The following is an 8819-nucleotide window of genomic DNA, read 5'->3' as shown; positions in this document are numbered from 1 at the left end:
AGTTTGTGTTATATATTAGAAACACAGAATTGGAGGAGTGGTGTGGGGTGTTGCAAGATCAGCGGGAGGTCTTGAGTTCAAGCCTGGCTTATGGCAATTGTTTTTTTTAACACTTTTGAGGTAGCTTTGCAAAACCAAAAATCTTTAGTATTATTAATGTTATTATTACTAAAATATTGTCATGATTTTAATTATTATTATTATTAGTATTAGTATTATTATTATTAAAATTATGATTATTATTAATATTATTATTATTATTATCATTATTAGAAAAATTACTATTTTTATAATTATTATAGTTATTATTATTACTACCATTATTATTATTTTTATTATTAAAAATATTAAAATTATCAAAGCTATTTTTTTTAATTTAAAACTATTATCTTTATCAAAAACTAGTAAAGATGTTATCTTTATCAGTAATAAATTAACACTATTATTGTTATCAATATTACTATCATTAGTATTAACATTCTTATTAGGTTAGTATTATTACGAATAGATATTTTTATATATTATAATAATATTAGTACTACATATCACTGTATTTTGTTATTAAATGATATTAACTAAACTATATGTACAATATATCAATTAAAATATAAATATATGTATATTTTCTTTTATTATATATATATAAACCTTAATATAAATTGGTATTATTAATAAGTCATAATAAGTATTAATGATATAAAATATATACGTTAAATATATTAAATTTATCTATAAAACACATAATTTAATAATAATATATACATAAACTTATTCAAATACGATTATATGTTTTAATATATATATAAATATTATAGGTTCGTGAATCCGAGGCCAACCCTACATTGTTCAGTTCTGTCGTATGCATATTTTTACTACAAAATATCGTATTGTGAGTTTCATTTGCTCCCTTTTTAAATGCTTTTGCAATATATATTTTAGGGACTGAGAATACATGCGCTATTTTTATAGCTGTTTTACGAAATAGACACAAATAATTGAAACTACATTATATGGTTGAATGGATCGAAGCCGAATATGCCCCTTTTAGCTTGGTAGCCTAAGAATTAGGGAACAGACCCCCTAATTGACGCGAATCCTAAAGATAGATCTATTGGGCCCAACAAGCCCCATTCTGGAATTTGGAATGCTTTAGTACTTCGATATTATCATGTCCGATGGGTGTCCCGGAATGATGGGGATATTCTATATGCATCTTGTTAAGGTCAGTTACCAGGTGTTCGATCCATATGAATGATTTTTGTCTCTATGCATGGGACGTATGTTTATGAGAATTGGAAATATGAAATCTTGTGGTCCATTAAAATTATGAAATGATTATTTATGATAAACTAATGAACTCACCAACATTTTGGTTGACACTTGAAAGCATGTTTATTCTCAGATATTAAAGAAATCTTCCGATGTGCATTTGCTCATATTAGAGATATTACTTGGAGTCATTCATGACATATTTCAAAAGACGTTGCATTCGAGTCATCGAGTTCATCAAGATTATTACTAAGTCAATTATAGTTGGATATATTATGAAATGGGATGCATGCCGTCAACTTTCGATGTAAATAAAGTTTGTCTTTTAAAAACGAATGCAATGTTTGAAAAATGTATCATATAGATGTCAAATACCTCGCGATGTAATCATATGTTATTGTATTCGTCCTTATGGATTAAGACGGGTCGTCTCAATTTCAGATAAGAATAGTTATGAAAATATCTTCAGAAATATCGAGGATATTTATAATGAAAGATACGATGATATCCTAGAGTTTCTAATATCGAAAGATGATAAAGAAGATTTTTCCGTAAAGGTTTAGAGTCAGGAGCAAGGTATTCGTTAATGACTTCAGCAGATACTGAATCATTTGGATTCTTTGAAGGCAGGTTTAGTCTTTATGATTTGTTCACAGCCTCATTCATGGTTTGCTCAATCCGTTTTCCAGTTCCAAACCTTCTCTTTTTCTGAGCTTTGCCAACACATTTTTCTTTATTATCAAACTTTTAGCTGTTAAGGTCGTTTATAGTTTTTGCTGCTTCATCAGCATTCAAAGTTATCATAACCGAATCTTCGGTTATCAATCCGAGGTATTTTCAAAAGTTTGAAGGGTTTGCATGAAGATTGTTATTGTCAAGATACATATGATGTTCTAGAATTTTGAATGATACAAATATTTTTCTGGGTTTTATGAATAGAAGTTATGTTCTAGCACAGTTTTGAAATCAAAGTATGGCATTTGAAAGATGTAAGAATCTAAGAGTGATGTTTTCTGTTAAATCTTGGCTTGGATTCTGATTTTTCAAAATCAGAATATGTAATCAAATTTGGATGCGAATGGTTGTTTCAATTTCTAGGAAAGAATGTATATCGTTGTGAAAGTAGTGAGTATAGTTGATGATTTGCTGAATCAGAATTGAAGAATGTAACATATTAATTGTGAATTTATATATCTTTTGGGTATTACCTACCCGTTAAAAGTTTCACAAGTAATATTTTGTACCAGAAAATTTTATTACAGTCTTTATGAAAATATATGTATGTATATTTTCTTCAGATGTAATACAGATTTAATGAGTTAATATCATATTAAGCTCATTTGATTTTCGGCTGGATTAGAAATGAATAATCTCTAAAACATTAAGGATTTAATAATCTTCGTGGAGTATTTCATTAATGTAATCAATACTTCGTTATTCAGTTTTATTGATATTTCCTCAGTGAATGATGTTGGTGCTCGTGGAATTCTTGTGAGTTTCGCAAGGTACGAATGATGTTTCCTGGAAAGTTTCAAGTACATAGAAAATGAAAGTGTAAAATCAAACATGTATTTGAATAATACACTTGATTTATTATGAAATGGAATCTATTAGGTCGAAGCAGAGATTATAGTTAACGATTGTTAAGTCATTAATGAAAGATGTACATCATGGCATATTAGTAACATGAACTAACCGAGTAGTACCTACCAGTTAAGATTCATACGTAATAGCTTAGTACGAAAAGATTTATTTTGATTTCAAAATTCATATATATATATAAAATATACATATAATTTCTTCAGTGGAAATGAGTTAATACTTCATAACTCGTTGATACAATATACGCGTTGTTGATTTGTGATGATGTTGGTGATTATGGAACTGGCGGAGCTTGTGATTTTATAGGTGCTGCTAGTGCTGATGATGCTGATAGTACTGACGTGCTGGTGATGCTGACGGTACTGTTGATGTTGCTTGTATAACGACTCTAGCTTGTAAATCGCGCACTATTCCTGTCAGGGTTTCACTTCATTATTTCTATCCTCCCACTCATCTAATTTACAATTTGCACTAGAATATATAATCTCTAAAACTTTTAGAAACTACATATTCTCTGCAGAATATTTCTTCGATTAAGTTATGAATCAATACTTCATCGTTTGTTGTTGTTGATATTCCTTGGTATCTACAGGGCGTATGACGTTGATGCTCGTGGGACTGATTGTGAAGTTGAGGTTTGCGATGCGATTGTTGTTAGTGGTGGTAATGGTACTGTTGGTGTTGTTGTCTGTGGTACTGTTAATGCCGGTGATGCTGCTGGTACTTGTAACCTTTGCACCATATTCTCCAAAGCCACTACCCGAGCGCGAAGCTCGTTGACTTCTTCTATTACACCGGGATGATTGTTAGTTCGGACGAGCGGATGAATAAGATTCAGAATTTGAGATAGTATATTATCGTAACGAGATACTCTGGAAATGAGAGAGAAATGGTGTCTTGAACAGGTTCGCCGGTAAGTGCTTCAGGTTCTTCCCCAAGAGGGAAATATGGTGGATGGAAGGGATCACCTTCTTCTTGTCTCCAATGACTAAGCAGGCTACGAACCCATCCCAATTCATCTAGAATAGGTGATGGCTGATTGGTTGATCCATTCCGGTTACACTGTCTTCTGAGTTCAGGTGAATATCCATATCGGAATAGCTGTCGGAGTTTAAGGAATTTGAACTAGATACGAGATCCATCTTGTATAATTAGGTAGATGATTTTTGATATGAAATAGATTATAGAATTTAGATTGGTACTTTTCAATACATAATTTACATATGTATATATAATACCAAAATTCCATAAATCACGGAGAAATTTTCGGAAGATGTCAAGCAAAGTTACAGTAACAGATATGCTAAGATATGAATTAGCAGATACGCTAAGATATGAATTTTGTCTATACACTATTCATGCAATCAATGCAGTAAGATGTGTCTAGACTGAAGAATGATAAGCATGTAATTTCTGACAAGAAATGATAAGTAAAACTCGGTAAAAACAGATACGGTCATAGTCCAGACTCACTAATGCATCCTAACAATTACCAGTTAAACACACTAATGCAAATTCTGGTTCCCTATGACCTCAAGCTCTGATACCAACTGTGATGATCCTTCTAAATCCCTTTGGACGAATACATCATTCATTGATTTCATAGTGAGGTTTTGACCTCTATATGATACGTTTTGTAAACATTGCATTCTTTTGAAAAGGTACACCATAAATGAATATATAAATCCAAAGTTTTCGACATCTGATGATTTCTACGTATAGACAATCATTGTATATAATAGTTTCTAACAATACATCCGTTGACAATACAGTCAAATAAGATACATGGTGATGATTTTGTGAATGCAAAGTTTTCTCGAATAAAGCATGTATGACTCCATGCACATAGCTTGTATAACGTATAAGCAAACATCGGAAGACTTCTAGGAACCTGAGAATAAACATGCTTAAAAGTGTCAACACAAAGGTTGGTGAGTTCATAGTTTTAATGTTGCGCATAATCTGTATATAAAGGTGGATCACAAGATTTCAGTTGTTTCATCCAGAAACGTTTATCAAAATATTCTACAAGATTGAGCACCCTGGTAACTAAGCTTTAACGTCTATATAATAAGTACCCCTGTTTTAACATACATGCAACCAACATGTACAATACACGCAAACCAACGTGTACTAAACTCAAATAGTATACGTAGGGATGGCACCCGCGGGTCGCGGATGCGGATCCATTGGATCCATCGCCCGTACCCGCAGATTTTTTGTCAACCCGTCAACCCGCGGATCTTCATTATCTGATTTAATTTTGGATCCATCGCCCGTACCCGCGGATATCCGCGGGCTACGGATTTATCCGCGGATCTTTTTCATAAATTAGTACTACATTTGTATCTAAATTTTTTTTTAAAAAAACTATAAATTTTATAAAGATAAACAATATTTACAACGTATGATGCGCATTACATACAAACAGGCCCTTAAATTACATTTAGGCTAATACTGGAAAATGAAGAATGCAGAAAAGAGATTAAAACACGAGCCTGACACATTTTAATGACTTAGCCAACTCCGGTTCTATTAGAAGCTACACCAATATAAGTTAAATTACTCAAAATACGTTATACTAGTAGTCTAGTACTACTTGCACGCATCAAACTACTGGAATTTAATAGTGATCTATCACCAAATTTCTATGTTATTGTATGATTTTTTTTAAAGTCAATGAATATTACAATAATGTAAGGATCTCGGATATTTAACGGGTATATCCGCGGATTCTTCAAACGGGTGTATCGGATCCGCGGATCAGATTTTACACGCGACAGATGTAATACATCCATCACCCTCCCGCGACCCGCTAACGGGTAGAAGATTAAATCCATCGCCCACCCGCAGGTAAAGATTTTTGATTTTATCCGCCCATCACGGGCGCGGGTACCCGCGGATCTCGGATTTTTTTAGATCCATTGCCATCCCTAATTATACGTCTGTTTTATAGTTCAGGCTAGGGTTTCTATACCTGGAACAGATGGGGATGTCAAGCCCTCTGGATCCATATACCACTATTCGTGCCCACCAGTTCTTATAACCGGAAGTTACTAGTTACCAAAGCTAAGGAATTTTTGGTTCAAACTCGGTGTAGAATTTAGTATGTACTTGTATCCATTGCGTTTAAAATAAAGTGCATGTATTCTCAGCCCAAATATATATATTGTAAAAGCAATTAAAAAGGGAGCAAATGAAACTCACCTAAGCAGCACATAAGGTCTTTCACTGAAATGTGACCGAAACTCGGAATGCAAAATAACCGTAGATCTCAACCTAGAGAACATATGTTGGTCAATACATGTCTAACAAGCTAGGTCGGGTCATAGTGTATCACAATCCTAATGCTCGAGACCGACATGCAAAGGTTAACAAAATTCATCTCAAAAGTCAACCTGATCCAATATGATCTTTAAATCTATACATGTTTATTAACATAGTATAAGTCTTGATAATTGAACGAATTTATAGTTTATCAAACTCAAAATATTATTTATTTCAGGAGCTATATTATACTTGAATTTTTATGGCAATCGAACATGATTTTCATATAGTTTTTCAATACTTGAAAATCAGATTATAGTGTTTATAAAGCTTTAAAACATGATAAGACAGTCAACTTTGACAATTGTTCAATAAGACTAGACGTGCCTTATAGAAATTCATTTACTCGATTAGTAATATTTGAAATTCCAATTTATCAATCTTATAAACAAGTTGTTTAAATATCAATTGCAGATTCAAAACCAATTTCAATTAATGTTAATCATAATTCAGTTGACCATAACTTTTAATCCGTTTCTCGAAAACACACGATTTCTAAATGAAAAGTTATTAATTTTTCGACAGCTTTCCAATGACATGTATATCATATACCTTTTATCAATAACATATGTATCAAATTCGTGATTCATCAAAAACTATCTAACGACAAAATTAAAGCATACAAGCATACATAAACGTATATACTCGAGCACTAGACATGGATACACTATTAATATATAAAAGATAAGATATAAATGCTTACGTATCAATATTGTGATTCAATATTGTAGGAAAGTATGTAGACACAACGGAGATGACAAATGAAAGGTTAGCCTTAGATTCATGATCAAAACCCCCGAGTAATACCCATAACCTCCATAGCAATAACCCATAACTTCCTTAGCTTTGACTCACTCGAAAACCATTTTTGGAATTGTTTGGACATAACCTCGTCGTAGTATTTTATGTATAATACTAATAATAATAATACAAATACTACTAATAATAATAAGATTAATAATAATATTAATCTTAATAATAATAATAATAATAATAATAATAATAAATAAATAAATAAATAAATAATAATAATATTACAGAGGGGTATATGTGTGTGTAACGAGCAGAAATGATCGAGCTTTTATAGTGTGGTCTGTACCTGGTGGCCATGTGATCGCATGGCTTTCCAGGCCATTTCCCATGCGATCGCATGGGGTGGTCTGCCAGATCACACATGTTTTGTTATTTTCCTCGTCGACATATTATTATATAATATATATAATATATTTAATTTATATTAATTAATTATATATTATATTATATTCACGTGCATGGTTGACTTGTAATTTTTGTCCCGATGTCTTGTACATTTACGTTCGACTTTTGTCCCGGTTCCGGTTTTTCGAACGTCCTTTCGTACACTTAGAAAACCTGTACTTTACGTTTCGCGACGTGTACATTTATCAATAATTAGACTTAATCAATGATAAACTATATTACCCGAAGTATAACTTAATCATTTGAGTGTTTTGGTCATTTGCTTCCTTAAATCAACATCTCGTTATCAATTAAAATATAAATAATAATATCAAAACGTTTTATATCTAAATTACTATTATATATTATCACATCATAAAATATATATTATTTTGAAATATTTAATTAATTATGAAACAATAAACGAGTGCTATAAACCTTTTTTTTAAAAAATAAATTATATATTTCGAACCCATATATATATATATATATATATATATATATATATATATATATATATATATATATATATATATATATATACAATATAAACACGTTGCAAGTTATTTTATATATCTAAATCCAAATATAATCAAAAGAGAAAGATTTTCTAAATCGAAGTGGACCTCACAACAGAGACCCGTAACAATCGTAATAGCTATGTGATTGTTAGATGCTATCAAAATATCTTCTACTTCGATCGTTTGATAATATCCTTTAATTCCGTCGATAAACATATAAAACATATATTGAGACAAACACGTTTAATGTAAAGTATTATACACTTAATACTTTGTTAACGTTTTCAAGTTATAATATATACATATATATACATATCTTATGTTTACAATCGTTCGTGACTCGTCGAAATTTGGTCGAGATTAAATGAATACATGAACACAGTTCAAAATGTTTGAGATTTAACTTATCAGACTTTGCTTATCGTGTCGGAAATATTAAATCATTTAAGGATTAAGTTTAAATTTGGTCGGAAATTTTCGGGTCATCACAAAGAGTCAGACCATTAAAGGTAGTTATAAACTCTTAAATTATGACACGTTATCAGCACGAAGTGCTCCGTATAATCAAGGTTTATCTAAGCAAGCACAAGTCACTTATCAAGGTAAGAAATTCTTTAACGATATCTTCTTTTATTTATTAGTAAAGTAAATATTATTATCATCATAAGTAAAATTATATTTCTGTAATATAACTCTTATTAACTTCACTAACATTTATATTATGTTATTTAGGTTATATATATGGTCGGTTATACCGCCTGAATTATATTTATGTAATCTAACTTTTATTAACTTCACTGACATTTATTTTTATGTTATTTAAGTTATATATGGTCGGTTATACCGCCTGAATTATATTTATGTAATATAATTTTTATTAACTTCACTAACATTTATTTTTAT

This window comes from Rutidosis leptorrhynchoides, chromosome 6, assembly GCF_046630445.1.
Source record: "Rutidosis leptorrhynchoides isolate AG116_Rl617_1_P2 chromosome 6, CSIRO_AGI_Rlap_v1, whole genome shotgun sequence".
NCBI classification, from domain to species: domain Eukaryota; kingdom Viridiplantae; phylum Streptophyta; class Magnoliopsida; order Asterales; family Asteraceae; genus Rutidosis; species Rutidosis leptorrhynchoides.
Note: the sequence above shows the minus strand (reverse complement) of the source record.